A 17,636-nucleotide genomic window follows, 5' to 3' on the forward strand; every position below is an offset into this window, starting at 1 on the left:
TGGCAAATTGTATATTATATTTCCTTCCTGGACAGTCACAATACACACTATTAAAAACTCACTCTGACAAGTTTCACAGAAAAACAGTGACAATCAATATCAAAAACAAAAATCTGATTAACAATGTTTAACCCCATGTTTCCCAAACTAAAATTTCATTCTGGACCCACTCCTACTAACTACTATTAATTGCTAACGAGACTAGTATTCTGCAAAACAATTTGGCAAATGCTGCTTTATGTGAAACTTCTCTGGGAAAAGGAGAGCCTCACAAGCTTCAGCTATTATAAAATGTAAATCACTTTCAAATAAGCACAAATATAGCAGAGATTTTTAAAAAGTTATATTTTAGTTAAGCATTTCATCTCAGAACTTTTATTATACTATTATATAGCTGTGTCATCTAATATTTACAGAAACAATGTTATGTATAGGGTGGTACCCATAGCTCAGTGGTTAGGGCACTGAGGGTTCACACCAAGGCTGGCGGGTTCAAACCCAGCCCAGGTCAGCTAAACAACGATAATTGCAAAAAAAAAAAAAAAAAAAAAAAAAAAGCCAGGCATTGTAGTGGGTGCCTGTAGTCTCAGTTGCTTGGGAGGCTGAGGCAAGAGAACTGCTTAAGTCAGGCGTCCTCAAACTACGGCCTATGGGCCACATGCAGCCTGCCTAGGACATTTATCTGGCCTACTGGGTGTTTCCGCCGCCGCTGTCTGTCCTGCTTAACAGCTGACTCGTCCCAGGGCCCGCAGTCCAGCCCTCCAACGGTCTGAGGGACAGTGAACTAGCCGAACTGACTCCGTTTAAAAAGTTTGAGGACCCCTAGTTAAGTCTAGGAGTTTTAGGTTGCCTTAAGCTGTGACGCCAGTGCACTTTATGAGGGTGACATAGTGAGACTCTGTCTCAAATAAATAAAAAAAGAAACAATGTATAATGCTCTGAAAACATAAGATGGGGAAAGGAGGAAAGAAGAGAGGTAAAAAAGGTAAATAAGATCCTCAATTCAAATAAATTACAATTTAAAGAGACAAAACTTACATACAAAGGAAAAACTCACAACTCACACACAAAGACTGAACAGAGCATAAATCCTTACAGCAAATGAAGAAACAGAAGCCAAAAGATGATCTTTGTGGGATCATGTTAGTGACCTGAGTTTCTGTCTCCTTGCTAGAGAATCTAAAGTAAATAAACTGGCTGATAATATGTTATCAAAGCAGGAAAAAGTTGTTCACTCAGACTAAGAACTCCCTGAGGCCAGGCATTTAGAAAACTATCCAGCATTAATAGGCAATAAATAAATATTGAAAAATGGCTCATGGCCAAATTAAATTAATACATATAATGGACATTTGAGGACTTATGAATGCTAGTAGGTGGTGAGCATCTTATCACCCTCATTTCTTATCAGTGATGGAACCTTGGACTGGAAAGAACCCTGCGTTCTTAATCAGAATACCCACCTTTAAATAGGTAGAGAAGATTAATACCAATTGCAGCCAAAACAGTTTCTTTTTTATTTTTTGAGATAGAGTCTTATTCTGTGACCCTGGGTAAAATGATGGCACCACAGCTCACAGCAACCTCAAACTCCTGGGTTCAAATGATGCTCTTGCCTCAGCCTCCTAAGTAGCTCGGACTACAGGTGACCACCTATTTTTAGTAGAGATGGGGTCTTGCTCTTGCTCAGACGGGTCTCAAAACTCCTGAGTTCAAGTGATCTACCTACCTGGGCCTCCCAGAGTGCTAGGATTATAGGTGTGAGCCACCATGCCCAGCCAAAACATGTTCTTTACTTCCCCAAATTTGATTATACATTTTTGGTCCTGTCTTTTCCACTTCTTCGGTTAATATTTTTCCTTTTCCCCAAACACACAGTTCATAGACCTTCACAACACAGTTGGGACAATGAAGCTGATGGTGAAGCTTGAGGATTTGTTAATCAATAACCTGACTTATTAAGCCTATACTGCACACCCATATAACATTTACTTCTTAACTACTTATTCATAAGCACAAAGGTAGAAAATTCGAAAATATACTTTTTGATATCATTCATATTACCGTAAGCACAAAATTCCAGGACTGTGGAATGACACCTGGCATCTGACTAACTGGAAGAAAAAAAGTGTTAAAAGTACAATCAAGTGCCATAAAGTTCTCATAAAGAAACAGACTGCCAGGGCGGCGCCTGTGGCTCAGTGAGTAGGGCACCAGCCACATATACCAAGGATGGCAGGTACAAACCCAGCCCTGGCCAAACTGCAATGAAAAATAGCTGAGCGTTGTGGCTGGCGCCTGTGGTCCCAGCTACTCGGGAGGCTGAGGCAGGAGAATGACCTAGGCCTGAGACCTGGAGTTTGCTGTAAGCTGTGATGCCACAGCACTCTACTGGAGCACGAGCACAAGAGGAATTGCCTGGTTCAGGAGAAAAAAGGCAAGTCAGAAGCCTACACATAGGATCACTGAATATAAGAGCAAAGGAAACCTGAGAGGTTTTCAATCTGATACAGTAATGGGATGGTGAAGCCCAGAGACATGGCATTCCTCCTCCGGAGTGACAATATGATTAGTCATTGAGTCAGGACCCAGCCCAGATTTTCCGATTCTTAGGCTTCCGCATCTCCCTGTGTAATGCAGTCTCCCCATCTTCTGTACATGACTAACATGAAAATTAAATACTACCTACTGGCCTAACTATAAACCACTAATCAAATTAAAACACTATACAACTAATGCATTTAAAAATAAACTATCTCATGGATTACAATATGTGGTTACTGTTTGGAAAGCTATTAAAATCCTCATTTGGCTCTACTTATAAAATTCATTCTAAAAGACAAATCAAAAATGTTCAGCAAGAAACCAAGACCTGGAGGAAAATAAAACTATTTCATGATGGAGTCATACCTTATTCCAGGAAGCACACATTTTGAACTGAGGTGAATCCTGGACAAGCCTTTCACTTTTTTTTTTTCTGAGACATAGTTCGCAGTTCACAGCAACCTCAAACTCTTGGACTCAAGAGGTTCTCTTGCCTCAGCCTCCTGCATAGGTGGACTACAAGTGCCTGCCACACAACGCCAAGCTAGTTTTTAGAGATGAGGTCTCACACTTGCTCAGGCTGGTCTTGAATCTATGAGCTCAGGCAATCCACACCCCTAGGCCTCTCAGAGCCATTGCATCCGGCAAACCCTTCACTTTACTTTGATTTCCCCCATCTATGATGATGCTGGGGACAGTACTATCTTCCTCAGAAGTTTCTCCATTTAATGAACCCAAATGATAATCTGTTCCCACAAGCTATGTTTATTTTTGTTCATTTTCCTTGATTCTTTGTCTATTTAAACTTTTAATGTCATCTAATCCCCCTAAACCTGCCACTACATCACAAATATATGAATATTATATAAAATTTTTAAAGTTATGTATTTAAACAGTCAAAAGTATTTAATATATATAATGTATATTTTTTTGAAACAGAGTCTCACTTTGTCACCCCCCTGTAGAGTGCCATAGCATCACAGCTCACAGCAATCTCAAATTCTTGTGCTCCACTGATTATCTTGCCTTAGCCTCCCAAGTAGCTAACACTACAGGAACCCGCCACAATGCCTGGCTACATTTAAAATACTTTGATATACTACTTGAGTTAGTAAAAACGTTTAAAGAAGTTTAAACGAAGTTTAAAGAAGATACTGCATAGTATAAAACTTAATTTCATTCAAGCAAATTGGACAAAGAATCTCCAGGCTCTAGATACAGTCCTGCAGCCACCTGTTTCAGCTCAAAGTTAACCAAACATTGCTCTAGTTACAGTGGGCCTCAGTGTTCCCACCTGCAGGAAGAACCATTCCACTTAAATTGTTTCTAAAGGTCTAAAGTTTCTTCCACCTGGAACAGTCTATCACCAGCATCACAAAATGTATTATGTCACAGATGTGATAAGTGCCAGGCCCTGTTCTAAGCATGCTAGATGCAGAAACACATTTAAATCTTCCCATGACCTTTTCAATATGGTCGATTACCATCCAAGAAATCCAAGCTAAATACAAGTTAAGGAATTTGCTTAGTTATAGAGCTTACATAGAAGGAGGTGGGGGTGGGGCTTCAAATCCAGGGGGTCTGTCTGTACTTGTGCTTTAAGTATGTACTAGATAATACTGCCTCTCCAACTTCTATAAATCCAAGAGTAGGCCTTAATTATAAACATATAAACAAAAATCTGTTCATGCTATTTCTTCCTTGTGCCTAAATACAGCTAATATATAATCAGTGATGGAGAGAACAGTGACTAACATGTTAACAGTACCTTGTAAAAGAGCAAGCTACAGATTACACAAGGTCATAAAGTAGCAATTTAAGAGCAAGTTAAAAAAGGATGTTTTGTTTCTCTGACAAACAAAAATAATCCAACTGTTGTGATAGCTTAACATTATTTTACTTCCTAGGTCTTCAACAATTTATCTGCTGGACAATGACCCCAAGTAATACTTACCATTTGCCACTAAATATTGGTTAACAGAATTTTCTCAGTCTTTGTAACAATGCATGTGAAAATTCATATACATATACAAACACACACACACAAACCTACAACTTAAAACACTCCATTCTGAGTCTGAGTACCAAGATCTCAAGTTAGACAAAATCTATTAAGGATCATGCAAATAGGTAAACAATCTAGTAGGAATCAAACACATAGGTAGGTGCTTAGGTGCAGTCAATAAAAATGACCAGGGCAGACTTTACCTCCCTCCTTTGTGGGCCATTTCACACCTGATTGACCTCTTGCAATTCTCCGCATGCCATTCTCCCTTCTTGAGCTGGCTTAACATCACAGCTACTATCAACCACCATTCTGCCCTTTCTATTTCAAGAGCAATAGTGGCACAGTAGGACTAGCAAGCTCAGTGAAACAGAAATGGCAAAAGGAGGGCTACACACACATACATGTATATACCCACATACACTCCCAAACAAAAGCTGATGGCAAGAAGCTACTAACCTTATTTCCTCAGCACCAATCTATGTTCTGTTACCTAGTCCAGCAGTAACTCTATTCATAATCCTTGGGAGGCCTGGGAAACTGCACAGAGAGCATTCATACTTTATTCCATGCTGATCTACTCTACAAATGATGGTGGTGGAAATATTTGCCTCATTTTGCTCCCATCATATTCTTAATTGACAAAAGTAGTACGAGGGTCTAATTAACAGTCACTAAGAACTCTCAAAAAGCTCAATTCCTTCTTTGATTAAACTAGGATCCAATACCACTCCAATAAAAGCCAAAAGATAGACTGATGACTAAATCATTGTGCAATTTTAGGGTATTTGGCTTAATCTGCATTCATACACATGTAAAATCTTTATACCTGGATAATTAAAAAACAAACCAAGTCACAACCTAACTCAGAGATTTGTTGAAATCTGGTCATCTTTCCCACCAACCTTTATCACTCAAAGTTTTGTTTGTAAAAACCAAAGTTTTACCAACCACAGTTTGCCATTATCTATACTAATCCACCTATCACATTTCCATTTCTGTAACACTTAAGGACATCCACAAAATCAAACTCCTAACCCAAAGGAACCGTGGAAAAAAGAAAATGGATTTTTTTTTGCTGTTGCAGCAGTTTGGCTGGGGCCAGGTTCAAACCTGCCACCCTTGGTACATGGGACTGTCGCCTTACCCACTGAGCCACCGGTGCCACCAAGAAAATGGATTTTTAAAACAAGCTTGAATAGAAACATCACCAGAAAGGTAACCAAAAGACACTACCTGAAATAAAATGCTGTCTTACTACTAGATTCTATCTTTTTAGGTGTAAGGGAGAGGTTGAATTTGTGTCTACATTTTTATGGCAGATGACAAAACTGTGAGTCATCAGCAAAATCCTTGGGGGAAAGGGGACTCTTAGAAAAGAATGGCAGTAGCTACATAAATCTATAATCCCACAAAGGTTGATCAAAAGAAAAACCTTTGGTGAATATTCCAAAGTAGCAAAGATTCTATGTAGTATACACATTTGCAATGTACAAATATTCAAATAAAACCCAATTATAAAACCAAACCCAAACCACATTACTTAAACTGGACTTTCTTAGCTATTTCTTTGAATTAACTTTATAAAAACTAACATAGGCTAACTCAGCATCTCACTTTATATACCACGAAACAAAGACCTTATTAGCACATCTTAGAATGTAAAGTGCAAGGGAAAAAAATGAATGTAAGAATCTGCAGTCTAAAATGTTAATGAACTAAAGTGAGCTGCCCTGAAATTAAAAACAGCTCCCCCTATGTTATAGTAGCAAATCATTTCATGACAAATTCTACATGTGCTTACATCCAGCCTCAATCTTTGTGATGTCATGATCAATATACAACCTATGAGGACAGCCCTAATATAGAGACTAGATTTTAGGAGAGAAGTGGGGGCTGGGAAGAGGTGCTGCATCAACGAGAGATAGTAACCAGCTATGAAAGTAATCTTTTCAGAGTGCCCCTTTAAAAGTCCATGCACTCGTGTATCAGAGATTTGTGTACTCTCTTCCACACTTCATGACAATATGCATCTTGTTAATATTTAAAAAAAAAACTTTATTCAACAAAGAACAGGATCCAAGTTCTATAGAGAAATCAGTAAATACACTTCAAACAAGAAGTTCTGTCCACATACTGGTAGTAGTTATGAAGCATGATTATTGCATTTCATCTGAGGTAAATAATGCAAATTTGTCAGGAAAAAGATAATACATTTGCGAAGACCTTCCTTGCTTGGGTAAAATATTTTTATATGACAATATCTAATGTCAAGAGAAGCTTAATAAAAGATACATGTGTGTATATAAACACACAGTATATTTCAACACCAAAAGAAAATATACAGAAAAAGACTGGGAAGTAAACATGCAAAAGTGTTAACAGTAACTAAATCTGATAAGATTACAGAAGATAATGTTTTAAAAATTTTCCAGTATTGCGTGCATTTTACAAGGTTTTTACAAAGATCATGTATTATTTCAATAAGCAGAAATTTTTAAAACTGAAAGACAGTGGCATTCACTTGTCATATACGCAAACAATAAAAAAGTAGCATAGCGTCTAAGCTGCTTTCACAGATCGTATGTTCTAAACTTCAAATATGGCTAGTAATTTATTTGTCAATGATTTAAAAAAAACTAACAAGTAAAGCAAAAAACTCACTTCTGGCTTTTCTATAAAGATTTTCATAACTAAAACCTAATAAAGAAAATTTTATCTTTCTATAAAAAGGTCTATATCCATCTTTCTTTATCAGAATATTAGTAACAATTTGAGTTTTTTAGTCATCAATTTACGTTGACACAAATGCCATCTCAAAGAATTTAGGTTTAGCTCAGTAATTCCAGGCACCTAATAAACAGTGCAAGTTTTGATGTATTTTAGTGACTGCACCAATATAAATGCCTTATGGGTATTGATAAGCTTATTTCATGTACAATTTTACCTCTTAAGAGCCTAATACACAATGAAGCTTTTTTGCAAAAGGTACTTTGCTTTGCCTGGACATGGATTTACCTAAATATCCAGGAAGTTGTCAAAAATTATCTCAAATGCATTGCATTCAAGGTACAGAACGTCTACTTCTGACTAGGCCTCCTCTTTCTTTCACAAGAGCGACTTTAACATTGCCAAGCCTACATTTCCGGGCTCATGAGTCACTGAGAAATGAGCTCTAGGTTTCCCTTAGAATGCCACTCAAACAGCTCTTACAAGGCATTCAGGGATCTGGCCTCCAAATACCTCTTTAACCCTCCACCATGGCCCTAGACAACAACAAAGTGAATTATCCACAATTCCTAGACTATGGTTTTTTTTTTTAACCTTCTTCCTCTTGCTGTCCTCTCCACACACCGTCTTTTCTGCAACCCTCCTATCCCGAAACCCATCAAGCCTTCAAGACAGTGCTCGGCAACGCCTCGCCCAGGAAGCCTTCCAGATTTCTGCTAGGCAGAAAAGATCGATTGATCCGGTCTTCCCAGGTGCCTATCTAGCACTCAGTCGTTCTTTCACAGGACTTATCTCCTCCTTCCTGGTATCATGGTTATTTGTGTACTCGTCTTATCTCCCACACCAGAGCGTAAGCTCCTCGGGGGAGGGGACCGCGGGGCCCAGTTCACCCGTGAATCTCTCCGGCACGGACCCACTAGGGCGCCTGCACGCAGTCAGCGTTCAGGCTAGTTCAACCGAACTCAGAAACGTTTCCGACCGCATAATTCCTAACCAGAAATCAGTTAGGCATTTTCCCGAAATGATGATCATAAAGATGCTACCTGCCACTTGGTAACAGGAAGTTTACCAAGGGCTGGGAGCGAGACGCCTCGGGCCTCTAGTGCAATAGGACTGACAGTTGGCCCGGCTCGGACCTCCCTGCCCTCCCGACTCTGGCCGGAGAAGCCCCACGCCGCCAGCCCCGCCAGGGAACCACGGAAAGGGTGGGAGGAGAGCCCCAGTCGGCAAGCCTCGGAGCGCACGGCGCCAGCGAAGGCAAGGAAGGAAGCTCAGTGAGGGGCCCGAGTCTGGCGGAGGAGGCCAGCTCGGCCCGCCTGCTCCCGCCGACTCTGCCTCTGAGCTGGCTAGAGTCGCCGCCGCCGCCACCCGAGAAAATGGAGGCAGCCCCGGGGCTGGTGACTGGCTCAGCGGAGCAGGCGGAAGCCAAGCGGGCGTCTGTAAAGCGAGCAAGGCCGGCCCGGGAGCACTCACAGGGCTGGGCCGGCCGGCTTCCTCTCCGCGTCGTCGCCGTCCCCGTCCTCGGCCGCTGCCGCCCCGGGCTGCTCGTTCGGTCCCCGCGGCGCGGCTCGGGCGCTTGGCTCCTCCGTTGTCTTCTGTCCGCTCCTGCTCCCGGCGACGGGCTCCCGCGGCGGCGGCGGTTGCGCGGGCGGACGGCGGCCCAGGAGCTCCCGCGGCGGCCGCCGAGCTGCTGTGCTTGCTCAGGCTGCGGCTGCTTCTGCGGGGCCCGGCGCCGCTTTCGCCTTCACCCTCGCCCTTGCCCCGGCTCCGGAAGGCTCTGTGTCTCCCAGGCCGCGCCGCTCCCCGATCCCCGCGCCCCGCTCCCGGACCGAGCCCGGCTTTGACGTGCGCACTGCGCAGCCGCCGAAGGCGCGACGTCGGGCGGCGGCTCAACGCCCACTTTGTCCTCGGGCGCCCCCTGGCGGACCGGAGGACTGAAGGCGCCCGGAGTCCGCGCTAGGCCGGCGGGGAGGGGCAGCTGAGAAAAGCAGATTCCATTACCCGAGTTCCTATTCTTTCATCAGCCACTTACATGTTGGTGCTCAGTCCGTTCTCTGGAGCCAGAGCACTTTTTCGAAGGAATCTCATCCCCGTGTTCAACGACCACTTCCACAAATGTTAACAAGCTTCATTTCTGCGAAAGGCCCCCAGCCGACTTAGTGCACACTGCTTCTTTTATACTTGGGAGGAGCAGATCATTCACTTCATTTTAGCATCTCCTGAAAGAGCATAGTGGGTGACAGAATGTTCCAGATTAATAGGAGTCTACCACTTGGATTTAAATCCCGGCTCCACCATTCAGTATCCAGAGGCATGTCACATCTCTGTTCCTGGTTGTCCTCACAAAGTAAAAAAATAAAGTATAATAATACGGTAGTACTTGCCACAGGCGGATGACGATGAACACAATAATGCTTTACAAAGCTCTGACTACAGCGTCTGGCATATAAAAATGCTGTATATGTGTATTTTTCTTTCTTTGTTTTCCTCGTATAATTGAACAAGTATATTTGAGCACCCAGGCCCTATTCTAGGCACTAGGGCAGTGAACTGAACAAACAGTCCCTGTTCCTGAGACAGTCAACAAATAAACCAACCAAATAATACTGAACGACTTTAAGCGCTGTGGAGAAAAACAACACTGAGTAAGGAGAGAGAGAATGCCAGGTGTTATTTACAGTGTCCTGCAGGAAACAGCCCCCTGGAGAAAGTGAGGGCCTGTGAGCTTTGTGTCTGGAAAGGCAGAGGGAAGAGCAGTACCAGGCCCCTGAGGCAGCAGTGTGCTGGATCAGAGCACAAAGAGTGGGAGAGGAGGAGACAGTGGGGCCCTGCAGACTTGACAGTTTTCTCTTGAAATGCGATGAGAGGCAATTTGCAGAGTTGAGCAGAGAAGGGATGGAGCCTGACATCTGAAAAGGATCCCAGCAGCTGTGGTGTAAAGACCAGACTGCAGGGCCAGAGCTTCAGCAGCAAGATCAGTCAGAAAGCTGTTGAAATAATTCATTCAAGAGAAGTTGGGGGCTCAGCGCCTGTAGCTCAGCTGTGAGGGCGCCAGCCACATAACTGGAGCTGATGGGTTCAAACCCAGCCTGGGCCTGCTGAACAACAATGACAACTACAACAACAACAGATAGCCGCGTGTTGTGGAGGGCGCCTGTAGTCCCAGCTACTTGGGAGGCTGAAGCAACAGAATTGCTTGAGCCCAAGAGTTTGAGGTTGCTGTGAGCTGTGCTGCCACAGTACTCTACCCAGGGCAACATAATGAGACTCTGTCTAAAAAAGAAGGAGAAGAAGAAGAGGAGAAGGCGGAAGAGTGAGGCTGGGCAAGGTGGCTCATGCCTATAATCCTAGTACTCCGGGAGGCCCAGGTGGTGGATCGCTTGAGCTCACCAGCCTGAGCAAGAGTCAGATCCCCGTCTCTACTAAAAATGAAAAACTGAGGCAAGAGGATCACTTGAGCCCAAGAATTTGAGGTTGTCAGCAATGATGCCATGGCTCTCTAAGGAAGGCAATAAAGTGAGACTCTGTCTCAAAAATTAAAAAAAAAAATTGGGGTGGTGCCTGTGGCTCAAAGGAGTAGGGCGCAGGCCCCATATGCCAGAGGTGGAGGGTTCAAACTTAGCCCTGGCCAAAAACTGCAAAGAAAAAAAAAAAAAAAGAAAAGAAAAAAAGAGTGGAAGATAACATGTAGTATATTCACAAAATAAAATTATTAAATAAATAAATTAAATTAAAAAATTAAAAAGTTCAAAAAACAAGAAACTAGCAAAGGATTCTGAGGTGGAGGAGCCAATGTGGCAGGAAGGGACACAGAGAATCATGGGCTGGAAGACAAGGGACACTTCTGAGGGGGAAGGATTCCTTCTTGTTGCCAAATGTGGCTGATAGTTTAAGTAAGGATAGGATTAGTGATTGGCCATTGGCCTTTGTAAGAGCTATTTCTGTGCAGAAGTAGATGGGGAAGCCTGATGGGAGTGGTATCTAGAAAGAATGAGACCTAAAGGAAGGATAGGATTAGTGATTGTCCATTTGCCAATCACTAGTGATAGTGATCACTATGATAGTTTAAGTAAGGATAGGATTAGTGATTGGCCATTGGCCTTTGTAAGAGCTATTTCAGTGCAGAAGTAGATGGGGAAGTCTGATGGGAGTGGTGTCTAGAAAGAATGAGACCTAGAAAAATCTCTAGAAAGAATGGAGCTCTAGAATGAGAAACCATTAGGGCAGACAACATTTTCATTGAAGTTTTCAAGTAGCAGAGAAATGGTATGATAGCTGGGGAAGAATGTGGGGGTCCAAGCACATTTTTGGTTTCATTTCATTTTATTCTGTTTGTAGGATGGGAGCACTTAGAGCAGCTGCTTAAATGCTTACGGGAATGATTCAGGAGTGAGGAAAAAAGTGATTGGGGAGAAGTGTTTTCTGGAGAGCTGTCCTTGAGTAAACAGGATGGGAAGGATGCAGAGTATAGTGCAGGGTCTGGCCTTGGATGGAGACAAGGAGATGTATTCACATGGTACCAAGAGGGAAGGAAGAATGTGAGCAGAGAGGCAGGAAGCCTTGGAGATGAGGTACCAGGAGCTCACAGTGGTCCCTTCTGAAGGCTCCTGTTTTCTCAGGAAAACAGGAAGAGTTGTCATTCATTTGCTTCGACAACAGAGCTGAGGAGGTGTTGGAAGATTGAGGGGAAAGTTGAAGGCATAAAGGGCCACTCGCCGGGGTATTCTGTGGTTTTCAGCAGCTCCATTTTGGTGGGAAGCTGTAGGTATAGGAAGATGGGAAATTAAATTCTACCAGGGTTATTTTTGCTAGATAATTCCTTGGAAAGAGAGATGGAGAAAAGGAAGGTGAAGGTATTGAAGTCATGTTAAGGATGGAATGTTGAACCCAGGCAAGAGTGAGGAGGGGGTGGGGCAGAGAAAGGACAGAGAAGGTATAGGAAGGTGGGAAATTAGATTCTATCAGGGTTATTTTGACTAGATAATTCCATGGAGCCAATCAGGGAGCTCAGCCATTTTGAGATTTTTAGATTTGCCATAGCTCCGCCAGCTGAATAAAGCTTTTTTTTCCTCTTAAATACGGTATTTGGGTGTTGGTTCTCTCCATTGGGCCTTGTCTTCCAACAACTGTTTGATGCATGTGCATTTCCCGGGGATCTTGTTGAAATGCAGATATTGGTTCCAGTGGTCTGGAGTAGAGCCCACCATAATTCTGCATTTCTGACAAGCTAGGGGTAGGGGAGGGTGCTACCTACTCTATAGAGAGAGACATACGCTCTCTCCTTCCCTTTTTTTGTATTTTGGACACTGTGTTGCTATGTTGCCCAGGGTGGGGTGCAGTGCAATCATAGCTCACTATAGCCTTGAACTCTTGGGCTCAAGCAGTCCTCCTGCCTTAGCCTCCTGAGTAGCTGGGATTGTAGGCCACAGTGCCCACCTTATTCTTACCTTTGGCATGATACCAAAACCACAATAAATGCTACACAAAAAAGGAAGACTGGATGACTCTTGCTCATGAATATAGCTATATAAACAGAAGATATAGCCAAAAAATATGAACTATAAGAAAAATATCAGCATATTAGCTGGGTATGGTGGCTCATGCCTGTAATTCTAGCACTCTGAGAGGCCAAGGTAGGTGGATTGCCTGAGCTCACAGGTTGGAGATCAGCCTGAGCAAGTGTGAGACCCTGTCTCTATAAATAGCTGGGTACCTGTGAGCCCAGCTACTTGGAGGCTAAGGCAAGAGAATCGCTTAAGCCCAGGAGTTGGAGGTTGCTGTGAGCTGTGACACCATGGCCCTTGGTAGACCAAGGCCCAGTGAGACTCTGTCTCAAAAAAAAAAAAAAAAAAAAAATCAGCATGGTAACAGTAAAGTTGATACCAACCGGGAGCAATTTATCTCCAATGTCTGGAAAGCTATAAGAAAAACCAGCCAATCTCACTGAGGGATATTGGGCCTTGTGGGGCTCCTAGGCTCAGAGAGAAGTCACCTAACAAACAGGTCTCGCAGCCCTGGACTGCAGCTGGGGTGGTGCAGGTTTGCTTCTGCCACCCTGTTCCTCCTTGCTTACTATGGAAAGGTGGAAGGGAGGTGCCCAGCCCTCACAAGTGAGACCCACGAGGGACTGCAAGCTTTATTTCATTTTGAAAATTTATTCATTAAGAACTTTACCCACACAGCTGTTTTTGTTTGTTTGTTTTTAATGAGAGTTCTTTTCAACTATATTCCCAAAGAGAAGGTTTTACTGTGTAGACATTCTGCAAAAACCAGTCCAGGCCCAATGTCCCACAGAATAAAAGAACGTGTAGGGGTGGATTATCCCATATGCAGGGCCTCAGATTCTTTGCTTTAAGGGTCAAAGTAGGATTCCAGATTAATCTTTTAACTGGGATAAACCTACCAGAGCTGACAATTGTAACAGAAAGGCAATAGAAATTTCTGGAGCAGGGGTTTGTAACACATTTTGAAACCAAACTGGTAGGAACCACATCATCTGACCACTTGAATTTATACTGGGAGATACCTTCTAAACCCTTCTTTTGAGATCTCTGGAAAGCCCTTTCTATTAAAATATTTCTTTGTAGGCACTACCACCTTCTGGAGAATTCCCCCACCTCTTAATCTTGAAACCCTCTCAAAACAGAGGCCCTTCAGCCCCCCGTACTGTGCCCACAGATCTCAGGTCCATAGGCAGGTTCATCATTCTCCATAAATCAGTGGTGGTCCTCTGAAAGTCTCCCATCACTCTCATTTCCTTTCCTCTCACCCTTTGAGGTTAGGCCACAAGATCAAGGTACCTCTCTGCCTTAATCAGACCATCTATGAAAGGACTTTGGAGCCTGACTCACGGCTTCTATCCCCACCCAATGCTGACTTCTCCTGGGCTATATGAGTGCCACTCATCTGCTCTATTGGATCACAGTTCCCTTGTATCCTTTGCACCAATGACCTTCACTTCCACCCTCCTTCAACAGTCACTGGTATGGCCCCTCCCTGGACACTGCTATCACCAGAACTACTTACTTGGCTTGAACTCTAAGGCTCTCCTGCTCCTCCCATCAACCCACCCTCCCTACACCCTCAGACTCACCAAACCTGTTCTGCAGTTCATTGAAACTTTGTTTATTCAACAAATGTTAATTGAGAGCAAATAATTACTGAGTACAAACAGTGGGAATGAGACCTTGAACAATACATGGTCCCTGCTTTCAGTGAGCTTGTAGTTTAGGAAAGATAGCACAAACAGGCAGTTCCGGAAAAGTGAGGCCTGAAGCTTGAATAAGATGTAGTCAGTTGAAGATGTGGGTAAATGTTGAAGGAAAATCATGCAAATAGCACCCAAAGCATGGTGAATTTGCATGTAAGTAGCTCATTCTAAAGAGCTTAGACTTTGAGAAAGGAACTGGCAGCAGATAAGGTGGGAAAGAGAAGAAAAGGTCCAATCTTGAAGAGCCGCATCATCCATGTTAAGGAGACTGAGTTCCAACATGAGGGCAGTGGGGGTGGGTTGGGTAGGTAGGTAAGCACTGAAACTTTGAGTTATTGAGTGATACTCTCAACTGTGTACTTTGGACTAGAAACACCACTCTCATCTCCGTGTGTGCTATGGATGAGAAGAAGGTCAGATTAGAGACAGTGAAACCAGTAGGAGGCTTTTCTCATTCTTGCTGGGAAGGGGGAATGGAGGCTTGAGCTATGGTTGTACATTGGATGTAGGAAGAAGTGAATCAGTTATGAAAAAAAAATATTTGAATGGATGCAGCCAGTAAGGGACAATGAAGCATCTAGAATGAAAACCAGGCTTTTGACATGGGCTGCTGGTTGGGTGGTGGGACTATTCATATAGGTGGACACTATGTAGGGGCAACGGGAAAGTGAGAGGAAAACTAGCAGGGCATTGGGTCCCAGAGGAAAATTTCAAGTGAAAGAATAATCAGCCCAATGCAGCAGCAGGGTTACCTGAGGATGCGGCAACAGGAGGCCTTTGTGACAGAGACAGCAATATCTGTAGAGGGATGGGTGAAGAGCAGCCAGAGGGCAGAGGGGGCAGCTAGTCTAAGGTGTGAAAGGTTGGTATGGAAATGGAGATAATGGGGGTGGGTAGCACTTGCAAGGCTGGACAGTAGCTGGGGGGTGGTGCTAGTCAGAGACCTTCCTACCTATATATCTTCCTGTTTAAAGCTGAAGGGCAGGAACTATTAAAGAAGTTGGAGATACAGGAAGGAAAAGGGATCACAGAGCCCTAGAGGTGCTTAAGGAGGGAGGAGGCGCCATAGAAGCACAAAGGAAGAAGGGTCCCTCTTTCTTTGTAATAGCTAAGACAGAAGAGAACAGAGGTCCTAGGAGAGGGTGGCTGAGTGAAACAGGAGAACTTTCTGGCAGTTGAAGTTCAGGATGTGTTTTGCTAAGGGAACAAAGAGAGTAGTTTTGTCCTAAGGTAAAATGACTAGTTGTTCTAGAATGAGGAGGGAAGTAGAGGCACAACCTGAATGGATATAGTCATAGTCAAATCTGGCTAAAGCTTGATGGATTTATTTACATGATTTTTAGAAAGAGCTTTAGGATATCAAATATACAATGCAAAGCTCGAGTTTGGTTTTCTCTCTGTTAAAGTGAGAAAGTTATTGGTCTGTCCTATAAATGAACAGATTGTGGTAGACTGAACAATGTCCCTCCTTCATCCTCAGATGTCCACATCCTCATGTCTGGGACCTGTGAATATATTACCTTACACAGTGACGATGTAAGTTGAAAATCTTAAAAGTGAGATTGTCCTGGATCAACTGATAGACTCAGTTTAATCATAAAGGCACTTATAAGAGGGAGGCAGGAGAGTAGGAATGAGAAAAAAGGTGATATGAGGACAGAAGAGAGGGAAAGAGACTGGAGATGCTTTTTGGTTTTGAGAAGGAGCAGGGACCATGAACCTTTAGAAGCTAAAAAGGCAGATGAGCTAATATAAGGGGGAGGAGAAGTTCAAGGAAATGAGCAAGTGGGGAAAGGGGGGGAGGAGGAGGGGAAGGTGGGGCACAGTGTATGGCACACCTCCTATTATAAGAGGGACTATTAAATGCAATCTATTAAATGCAATCTGTGTAACCTAATTCTTTGTACCCTCAATGAATCCCAATTTAAAAAAAATTTAAAAAACAAGCTAAAAAGGCAAGGAGATGGGTTATCTCCTAAAGCCTCTAGCTTTTAGAATCTAGAAAGAACTAGTTTTGCTGATATGTTAACTTTAGCCCAGAGAAACTGATTTTGGACTTCTGATCTCCAGAACTATAAGATAATAAATACATATGTTATTGTAACCCCTTAAATCAGTGGTTCTCAACTTATAGGTCATGATCCCTTTGGGAATCAAAAGACCCTTCCTTTCCCCTTTCACAGAGGTTGTCTAAGACCATTGGAAAACACATATTTCCTATGGTCTTAGGAACGATGACACCACTCCTCATGTGTGGGGGTCACCACAACAGAGGAACTGTATTAAAGGGTCAGTAGACAGGTTGAGATCCACTGCCTTAAACGTACTTGTTGGAGCAGCAAGAGAAAATGAATACAAGTCTAAGAGAGGGTATGCTTTACCTTCAGTGTAGTTTGCCTGGGGAGCAATGATTCTCTGTTTTACCGGAATAGTATTCTCTGGTTTATGATGTCTTTTTTTTTTTTTTTTTTGAGATAATAGTTTTGCTCTGTTACCTGTCTAAGTGCTCTTATCATAGCTCACTGCAACCTCAAACTCCTGGGCTCAAGTAATCATCCTGCCTCAGCCTCCTGAGTAGCTGGGGTTACAGGTACCCACCACCATGCCCCATTACTTTTTTCTATTTTTAGTGGAGAAAGGGTCTTTCTCATGCTCAAGCTGGTCTTGAATTCCTGGCTTCATGTGATCCTCCTGCCTTGGACTTGCAGAGTGCTAGGATTACAGGCGTGAGCCTTTGTACCCCATCTGATGTCCTTGATTATTTAAGAGAACGAGTTTTCTCACTTAGGCAGATATAGATGAGCTGAGTCAGGGCAGGCTTGGATGAGGGCGGAAGAGAGCAGGGATCTCTATGGTAACCATAGAATTTTGATTGTTCCAAGCATTATAAGAGTTTGTCACTTGACTGTAAATACTTTGCCAAGTCAACTCCAAATATTTTGAATATTTTGGAGGGGGGCTGCTGGCCCACAGGCCATAAGGACAAGGCCTGGGAAATAACTGCAGGTCAAGACACCAGTCAAGCATGACTTCATCCCAGCTCAGGAACATCATACCTGAGCTGTCAGAACACACATGGATGACTCAGGCCTTGGAGTATCATCAGATTCCTGACTGGTCCAAGCATGTCCATAAGGCTTTCTTTGC

General features: G+C 43.3%; 1 protein-coding gene across 1 annotated transcript in view; it reads right to left on the bottom strand.

Annotated features, from left to right (window-relative positions):
• CAB39 (calcium binding protein 39) overlaps window positions 1–9,084 on the bottom strand; it is an 83,949-nt gene extending 74,865 nt beyond the window's left edge. The window contains exon 1 of the mRNA XM_012802283.2: window positions 8,753–9,084. The gene's annotated coding sequence lies outside the window, so the exon portion shown is untranslated. The remainder of the gene's footprint in view (window positions 1–8,752) is intronic.
• Window positions 9,085–17,636: the final 8,552 nt, after the last annotated feature.

Source organism: Otolemur garnettii, unplaced genomic scaffold, assembly GCF_000181295.1.
Source record: "Otolemur garnettii isolate 467f Iridium unplaced genomic scaffold, OtoGar3 scaffold00013, whole genome shotgun sequence".
Lineage (NCBI taxonomy): Eukaryota > Metazoa > Chordata > Mammalia > Primates > Galagidae > Otolemur > Otolemur garnettii.